Genomic DNA, 10,210 nt, shown 5'->3' on the forward strand with positions numbered 1-10,210 from the left:
CATATATGTGTGATTATATGTTAACTAGTATTATAGAGTGTGTTCAAGACTTCACTTGACACCTAGCAATCCTACATCTCCAGTCCCGTATCACTCACTATAGGTGAGTTCATACCCCTTAATCAATGGTTTAAATGTTTTTAAATGCTTTTATGGGGGGGATACAAGTCAAATACTTATAGTTATTACATAAATCACATGTGATTAATAACTACAAAACCAATGATTTTCTTACTATTCAAACTGTTTATCAAACTGTTTTTCTTCAAACTATTTTACAAATTCTTATACTTTTCAAATACATTTACTTAAGCTCTGTTATATTTATTATCAATTGCGTGTCAATGTATGTATAGTTATATCAGCAATGTTTAAAAAGCTTAGGAAGGCCTGCCCGCCCTATTTCCTTTTAGCCGTTGAGATGTGGTTTGGTGGTGTATCGGGTATCCGTCTGAAGGTCGTTTAAATATTAGTTATATATCATGTGTACATATATAGTCATAAAGCTTCTTCCAGTTCATTATATACTCTTGGGTAGCAAGGGTATACTTCCATGTTCATACGTACCAATTACATCACTAGTAAGTTACCATAGTGGTAGCACAGGAGGATACTATTACTATTACTAGAACAATGAAACATACAATGAGTCAGTTCATTCATGAGTCAGTACGAGTAATACATACAATACATTACAGCTAGTACACACAGTACATTACAGCCAGTACACACAGTACATTACTATACATGCTAGATAGAGAGAACATACGTTACAACTAGCACACACAGAACATTTCAGTACGTACAGGCTAGACAGAGAAAGAGTACACCTTTCAGTTAGCACATTCATTACATGTAAAATTATGCAGTTATGTGAACCATTAAGCGGGGCATGGCACTTCCTGCCATGACCGTTTTTATATCCCGAATCTCCTTAATTGGGGTGCGTATGAGTTTACGTATAGATCTATACTAGATTGACTATCCTACACCTTGCTGCTCGCTACAGTGAGACTTGCAAGTCTACGGGTGCCAAATGTTATTTCTTACGGCGTCTTACATCGTCGTTTTACTAGAGTCGGTAGCAGGATACAGGTCGATCACATGTTACATTGAATACCTTTTGTTTTTAAGGTAGTTAGTACAACGGTAGTCACCTATTACAAATACTATGGTACTTTGATAATTTCCCATTACATTCACTTCGTGAATATTCACACGATGCATGGTAATGTAGTAACTATATTTTGGTTAATGATAGTCATAATTGGGAAAACACACACTCTAACAAGAGACATACGCACAGACACTAGATGGCTTGGTAGAAGGCTATAGTTAGTAGGAAACATAGGGTTTTCTAGGAGAGTTCAAACATTTTACAAAACATTGTACAAAACATCTTACAAAGGCTTTCATACAAAGACAGACATTAATATATTTATGATCTCACCAGCATTTACCTGATACTCGCTTTCAAAATAACTTGTATTCTCAGGTCACCACTGGACAGGTACAGGTGCAAGGATTTTGAGAAGATGGAGTTCGTTCAAGACTCATCTTTTATTTTGATATGTATATTTTGGTGTCTATATAACTTGACAGAACACACATGTATGAAATTATATTATTAATGCAATGGATGATGTTGTTGCTTGTTTACTACTATTCATTGTTTGTGATATTGTACATGACGTCCTCCGCCCCAGAATGTTTCCGCCATTCATGGTTTTGGGGTGTGACAGATTGGTATTAGAGCATTGTTTATAGTAAATTGAGTATATCAACCCATAAAAGATATACTAACTATAAATACATTGGGATTAAAATACTCTGACCAAGAGTTTATACTTTAAATATTAAAATATTTAATTAAGTATACGTGCCTACATTCATACTAAAATGAATGTCACTAAGACAGTACAAAAGTATTACGATTGTTGGGCAACACAAGTAGAATTAGAGACATATAGTCAAAACTGGGAAGATATAGCCTGATCAACTATATCATCCGAGGGTTGACTAGCATGTGCCTAAGTGTGGTTGTGAGGTTGCAACAAGTCTAAAAACTTACCTACATTACCACAATAAGAACAACATAACCTAAACTTAAAATACTATAGGAGTATTTTGCATTACTATAAGTTACTTATGTGTTAGATTCTTATACCTCCCTTCTCGCGTAGATTTCATGGCTGGATTCCACATTCCCGGAGACCCGTACTATCCCAACCACGGCAATACAGGATGGCTAGAAGATGAACCAGAAGATGATCACCCAATTCCTTTGGATGATCATGAAGCTGAAGGCTTTTCTGATGGTTCAGACTCAGAGCCAGAAGTCAACAACCTACCACCAATAGGTCAAGCCCCTAACAACAACCCTCGCCCAGCATTTCCAGGACCGACACCCTTGTGGGCAACCAACATGAACTGCTGGAGCGACGAGCAGGGACAACCATTAACGCACTTTGGGGACCGAAGCTTTTACAACCTCAGCGAAGGTGGCTCTGCTGATCGAGCTCTGCCCTTCATGATTCGCAGAATAGCTCATAATGTTGAGCAGGGTCGAGTAGCCATCGATTGAATCATGGAAATTGATGCCAACTCTGGTGTCAACACTGTCCGCATTCGCCAACTAGAGTCTGCTCATGAAAGGACTCTGGTTCATAATGCAGCTCTTCAGAGAGAACTCACTGAAACACGAGCTGAAGTCAGAGAACTTCGAGCTTAGCAAGCAAGAGCTGATAGGCGCATGAGGGACATGGAACGTCTTCTGTCGGGATCAAGAACTCACTCTGGTAGTTCTCGTCGCCGATAGATTTTCATCAGCTTCTCTCTTTTGGATATAACCTAGTTATGTAAAACTTTGGTCTAATTCCCTATCTTTGTAGATCATAGGCCTGTTAGGTCTTGGTTAGGTTGTTATGTTGTGAAAATTCTCCCATTTTGGTTGATGTAAGGCCTCTTTCAGTTGGCTGTTTTTCCCGAATTAAATACATCTGTAATCCCAGTAATATTGATAAGTACCTAATCTTATGGGAATTATTATCCAAATGTGATCATCTATTTATTTCTAGATTTCCATTCAATCGTATCATTAGGCTATGGAGAGTTAGTCCATGAGTCATTGTCATCAATTCTTCCATTGAAATCTTATCAATATTTTCATCTTCATAAACTATAGATCAAAGATGCCGCCTCGCAGAAATTCAAGGAGAAACCGCAATAACGAAACACCACCTCCTCCACCTCCTCAGCCACCTACTCCTTAGTTCGACTCGACAGCCTTAAATGCTGCTGTAGCTATAGTTGTGGCTACAGCCATGGCTCAGTATCATTCATCTGGTTCCACTGGAGGAGGAACCCTTGTTCAGTCTATACAGGTTGAAGCTCCTGTACGCTTGAGAGAGTGCTCCTATAAGGACTTCACGAACTGCAAGCCATTGTCCTTCAAGGGGACTGGCGGAGTCATTGCCCTCTCGCAATGGTTCGAGAAAACCGAATCGGTTTTCGAAATCTGCTCTTGTCCTGAGGAGAGAAAGGTGAAGTATGCTGCTTGCACCTTCGAAACCAAAGCCCTAACATAGTGGAATGGCCATGTTAAGTCACTATCTCTTATAGTGGCAAATGCTATGGCTTGGGAAACTTTAAGAGACCTCATGATTGAGGAATACTGCTCGAGGGGCGAGATCCAAAAGCTGGAGGAAGAACTGTGGGGCCTAACCATGAAGGGCTCCAACGTAGTCGCCTACACCGTCAGGTTCTGTGAACTGGTGGCCCTCTATCCCAAAATGATTCCTTTAGACGGAAAGAAGATCGAGAGATACGTGTGGGGACTGATGCCCCCATACCAGGGAAATGTTTTGGCATCACACCCCACTACATTTGATATTGCCAAGCGATTGGCACAGCGGCTCATAGACCATGGGGTTCGTACCCCGGCCGCCACAACTACCCTGACCATCTCAGAACCTGCAAGGACCGCTGACCCCAAGCATAAGTTTTGGGATTACAAGAAGAAGGATAAAGCTGCCAAGAAGAGGCAGGTTGTGGCAGTGCATGCGACAATAGCACATGCCACTGCTACTCCGGTAAAGCAGTACTTTGGAAGTTTTCCTAAGTGCAACAAGTGCAACTTCCATCACGTCGGCGCATGCCGGGATATGCAGTGTCTGAACTGCAACGGGAAGGGGCACACAACCCGTTTTTGTAAAGCTCCGGCGAAGCCAATCAACCAAGCCCCCGGTGCTCGAGTGGGCCAAACTTGCTATGGATGTGGCGAAGTAGGCCACTTCAAAAGAAACTACCCGAAGGCAGGGTTTGCCGATGGAGTGGCAAGAGTTCTGGCCATAGGCCATGAGGAAGCTGTAGCCGACCCCACTGTGGTTACTGGTACGTTCCTCCTCGATAACTCTTATTCATGCATTCTATTTAATAGTGGAGCAGAGAGGAGTTTCGTGAACCAAAACTTTGCTCATTTACTTAGGCAAAAATCACGAGCACTTAGTGAACCGTTCACTGTAGAAATGGCCATTGGGAAGACAGAGAGCACTAGTAGTATATTCATAGGGTGTGCCCTAACTTTAGATAACCATTCATTTTTTATCGATCTTATGTCGGTCTCAATTAAAAGTTTCGACGTCATTATCGGCATGGATTGGTTGAGTCTCCATTGTGTCGATATCATGTGTTACGAAAAGGCTGTACGCCTTCATCTGTTGTCTAGCGAAACCTTAGTAGTTTATGGCGAAAAAACCCGGTAGAAACCTTCGTATCATCTCGAGCATCCAGCCTCAGAAATTCTTGCGAAAGGAATGTCGTGCATTCCTTGCTCATATGGTCGACGTGACCCAAGAAACGAAGGACATTAAGAAGATTCCAGTAGTACGCGAATTTCCTGACATCTTTCCAGAAGAACTCCCAGGATTACCTCCGCAACGTCAAGTCAAGTTCCGAATCAACTTAGTTCCAGGGGCTACCCCAGTAGCCAAATCGCCCTATCGTCTGGCACCTACATAGATGCAAAAACTGTCCGGTCAACTTAACGAACTACACAGCAAGGGCTTTATAAGACCAAGCTTCTCACACTGGGGAGCTCCAGTCTTGTTCGTCTAGAAGAAAGACGGATCGTTTCATATGTGCATCGACTACAGGGAGCTCAACAAGCTGACTATCAAAAATCGTTATCCCTTGCCTCAGATCGACGATTTGTTTGACCAGCTTCAAGGGGCGAACTTCTTTTAAAAAATTGACATGAGATCCGGATATCACCAACTACGAGTGCAAGGGGAGGATGTTCCAAAGATAGCCTTCCGAACTCGTTATGGGCACTACGAATTCGTAGTGATGCCGTTCGGATTGACAAACGCAGTCGTTGTATTCATGGACTTAATGAATAGGGTGTGTCGTCCTTACTTGGGTCAGTTCGTCATCATCTTCATCGATGACATACTTATCTACTCTCGAAGTAAGGAGGAGCATAATCAACATCTGCGTCAAGTCCTTAAAAACTTTACGTTCGGAGAAGCTCTTCGCGAAGTTCTCGAAATGCGAATTTTGGATTCGGCGAGTCGAATTCTTAGGGCACGTGGTTAGCGAAGAGGGTATACACGTGGACCCTTCCAAAATCAAGGCCATTGAGAACTGGTCAGCACCGAAGATGCCTACGGAAATTCGTCAATTTCTAGGCCTCGCTGGCTACTACCGCAGGTTCATTCAGAACTTCTCCCGCATAGAAAAACCTCTTACAACACTGACCCAGAAGGGTGTCCCCTTTGACTTGGAAGAGAAGCAGGAGAGAGCATTCCAAATGCTCAAACGAGCCTTGTGCACCGCACCAATACTATCCCTTCCTGAAGGAATTGAGGACTTCATCGTCTATTGTGATGCGTCGAATCAAGGACTCGGATGTATTCTGATGCAGCGAGGTAAGGTTATCGCCTATGCCTCGAGACAGCTAAAGACACATGATGTCAACTACACGACCCACGATACTGAACTAGGAGCAGTTGTGTTTTCCCTGAAGATCTGCAGACATTACTTGTACGGAACGAAAAGCACTATCTTCATAGACCATAAGAGCTTACAACACATATTCGACCAGAAGGAGCTCAACATAAGACAGCGACCGTGGGTCGAGCTACTCAGTGATTACGAATGCAAAATTCGTTATCATCCGGGTAATGCCAACGTAGTAGCTGACGCCCCGAGTCGGAAAGAATATTCTGGTTGTAGAGTCAAATCAATGACTATGTCTATGCATTCACACTTTTCCACACAAATAAAGGCAGCTCAGCTCGACGCTTTGAAGCCTGAAAATGTGGCGGGTGAATCCCTAAGAGGGATGGATAAGAACTTTGAGTTTAAGGGTGGTGGAGCTTATTATTTCATGGACCGGATCTGGACCCCGAAACTCAGTGGTTTCAGAGACTTGGTCATGAACGAGGCGCACAACACTCGTTATTCCGTGCACCCGGGATCAGATAAGATGTATCTGGACCTTAAAAAGTTATCCTGGTGGCCTAACATGAAAGTAGAGATTGCTACCTTCGTGAGTAAATGTCTTACTTGCGCAAAGGTGAAGGTCGAATACCAGAAACCCTCCGGTCTGCTACAACAGCCTGAGATACCAGAATGGAAGTGGGAGCGGATAACTATGGATTTCATAACCAAGTTGCCCAAGACGACGGGTTGACTTGATTCCATATGGGTCATCATTGATAGACTGACCAAGTCTGCACACTTCCTGCCGATCAAAGAAACAGAAAAGATGGAGAAACTTACAAGAACTTACATTAGGGAGATTGTAATATTTCATGGTGTCCCCTTATCCATTATCTTAGATATAGATAGTAGATTCACTTCGAGGTTCTGGCAGTCGTTACAAAGTTCCTTAGGAACTAGGTTGGACATGAGTACAGCCTACCATCCACAGACAGACGGGCAAAGTGAGAGAACTATCCAAACCTTGGAAGATATGTTGCGAGCCTGTGTGATTGACTTTGGGAATGCTTGGGATACTCATTTACCTCGTGTCGAATTTTCCTACAACAACAGTTACCACACGAGCATAAAGGCTGCTCCATTCGAGGCCCTTTATGGCCGAAAGTGCAAATCCCCTCTGTGTTGGGCTGAGGTGGGTGATACTCAGTTAGCTAAAGGACGAGTTCCTGACAGCACTCTCACGGGTTTGGAGATCATACGGGAAACAATGGAGAAGATCGTTCAGATCCGTGAACGATTCAAAGCCTCCAGAGACCGACAGAAAAGCTACGCTGATAAACATAGGAAACCGTTGGAATTCCAGGTGGGCGACCGTGTTCTATTGAAGGTCTCACCCTGGAAGGGCTTGATACGCTTGGGAGAGCGTGGAAAGCTAAATCCAAGGTACATTGGGCCTTTTGAGATTCTCGCAAGAATCGGCCCTGTAGCTTACAAGCTTAACTTAACGCGCGAACTCAGTAACGTACATTCTACCTTCCACGTATCGAACTTGAAAAAGTGTCTGTCTGACGAGACTCTTGTTATTCCACTGGACGAGATCGAGATCAACGAGAACCTCAACTTTTTTGAGGAACCAGTAGAGATCATGGACAGAGTGGTCAAGCAAATGAAACAAAGCCGTATCCCGATAGTGAAGGTTCATTGGAACACAAAGCGAGGATCGGAATTCACTTGGGAGCATGAGAATCAGATGAAACTGAAATATCCTCGTGTTTTTACTTAGTTATTTGTAACTACTTATTTGCTTAAATTCTAATTTCGGGACGAAATTCCTTCTAAGGAGGGGATGATGTGACAACCCGAAATTTCCATTCTTTACAAATAGTATCAAGTAAATAGAAGTTAGAACAGTTGCAGTAAATTTTCAGACCTTTGGTATAAGGTTGAGTATTTCAAGATTTACACTTAAAATAGATATCAGGAGAGAGGATGCACTAGGGTTCATGCAAACTCTGTTTTTCCAAAGCTTCATGATATTACAGTTCAATGCCTGAATAAAATATTTTCTACCAAAAACCCCAGAAGTATATATATATAGGATTCTGAGCCATAATTATTCATTTGTTACATTTCCAACTAGAGAAAAGCCAAATTCTCTCTCACGGATCTTCGGACTTTCGTCCCAAAATGTGAGTACTTCTCTCTAGTTTTATTATATAGCTTATTATGTGCTTATTAACCTAGAAATCATAACAAAACAACAATATTTAAGAGTTTACGGCCCAAGAAGTTCTTGGACCGTAAACCCTTCTTTATGGGGAAAATGAGTGCCTAGTCCTTTCCTTATGCAATGAAACTATGTTAGGCTTGTATCTTAGTGTGTATAGGACTAGAAAACACCCAAGAACACCAAGAGTAAGTTGTTCATGGCCAAAGAAGTTCTTCGACCGTGAACTCCAAACTCAAGGGCCAAAAGGTGCTTTAAAACCTCCAAAAGCCTTGGACACTAGCCTTGTTTCACTCCTAGTTAATTTAGGGACTTGGAATCACGAAAAACTCAACCCTATGAGAGATTACGGCCGTAATATCTAAGGGAATGGGTCTGAGGGCCGTGAACTCCTCAAAGGATTTGAAAGGTGCCCTAATCTCTTCCACGGACTAAACCACCAAGTAGGAATGCTTCTAGGAACATTTAGAACTTCAAAACACCAAATAACATAAGGCTTAGGAGCTTACGTCCATAAACTCAAGGGTTTACGACCATAAACTCCTTGTGTGATGATTCTTGGAGAGTAAACTCAAGGATGGGGTCCTTTGAAACCCTAAACACACTAGCCGTGACCTACAACTTAGATGCAATCCTTAGGACTAATAACACTTATTATAGGTGTTTAACATGTTCTAGGAGGTATAAACATTTTCAATTAGTATTTTAAAGCTAATTGGGTACATATATGTGTGATTATATGTTAACTAGGATCATAGAGTGTGTTCAAGACTTCACTTGACACCTAGCAATCCTACATCTTCAGTACATCCGTACCACTCACTACAGGTGAGTTCATACCCCTTAATCAATGGTTTAAATGCTTTTAAATGCTTTTATGTGGGGGAATACAAGTCAAATACTTATAGTTATTACATCAATCACATGTGATTAATAACTACAAAACCTGTGATTTTCTTACTGTTCAAACTGTTTATCATACTGTTTTGCCTCAAACTGTTTTACAAATTCTTATACTTTTCAAATACATTTACTTAAGCTCTGTTATACTTATTATCAATTGCATGTCTATGTATGTATAGTTATATAAGCAATGTTTAAAAAGCATAGGAAGGCCTGCCCACCCTATTTCCTTTTAGCCGTTGAGATGTGGTCTGGTGGGGTATCGGGTATCCGTCTGAAGGTCGTTTAAATATTAGTTATATATCATGTGTACATATATAGTCATAAAGGTTCTTCCAGTTCATTTAATACCCTTGGGTAGCAAGGGTATACTTCCATGTTCCTACGTACTAGTTACATCACTAGTAAGTTACCATATGGGTAGCACAGGAGGATACTATTACTATTACTAGAACAATGAAACATACAATGAGTCAGTTCATTCATGAGTCAGTACGAGTAATACATACAATACATTACAGCTAGTACACACAGTACATTACAGCCAGTACACACAGTACATTACTATACATGCTAGATAGAGAGAACATACGTTACAACTAGCACACACAGAACATTTCAGTACGTACAGGCTAGACAGAGAAAGAGTACACCTTTCAGTTAGCACATTCATTACATGTAAAATTATGCAGTTATGTGAACCATTAAGCGGGGCATGGCACTTCCTGCCATGACCATTTTTGTATCCCGAATCTCCTTAATTGGGGTGCGTATGAGTTTACGTATAGATCTATACTAGATTGACTTTCCTACACCTTGCTGCTCGCTACAGTGAGACTTGCAAGTCTACGGGTGCCAAATGTCATTTCTTACGGCGTCTTACATCGTCGTTTTACTAGAGTCGGTAGCAGGATACAGGTCGATCACATGTTACATTGAATACCTTTTGTTTTTAAGGTAGTTAGTACAACGGTAGTCACCTATTACAAATACTATGGTACTTTGATAATTTCCCATTACATTCACTTCGTGAATATTCACACGATGCATGGTAATGTAGTAACTATATTTTGGTTAATGATAGTCATAATTGGGAAAACACACACTCTAACAAGAGACATACGCACAGACACTAGA

Source organism: Lactuca serriola, chromosome 8, assembly GCF_051521515.1.
Source record: "Lactuca serriola cultivar US96UC23 chromosome 8, Lser_US96UC23_V15, whole genome shotgun sequence".
Classification (NCBI taxonomy): domain Eukaryota; kingdom Viridiplantae; phylum Streptophyta; class Magnoliopsida; order Asterales; family Asteraceae; genus Lactuca; species Lactuca serriola.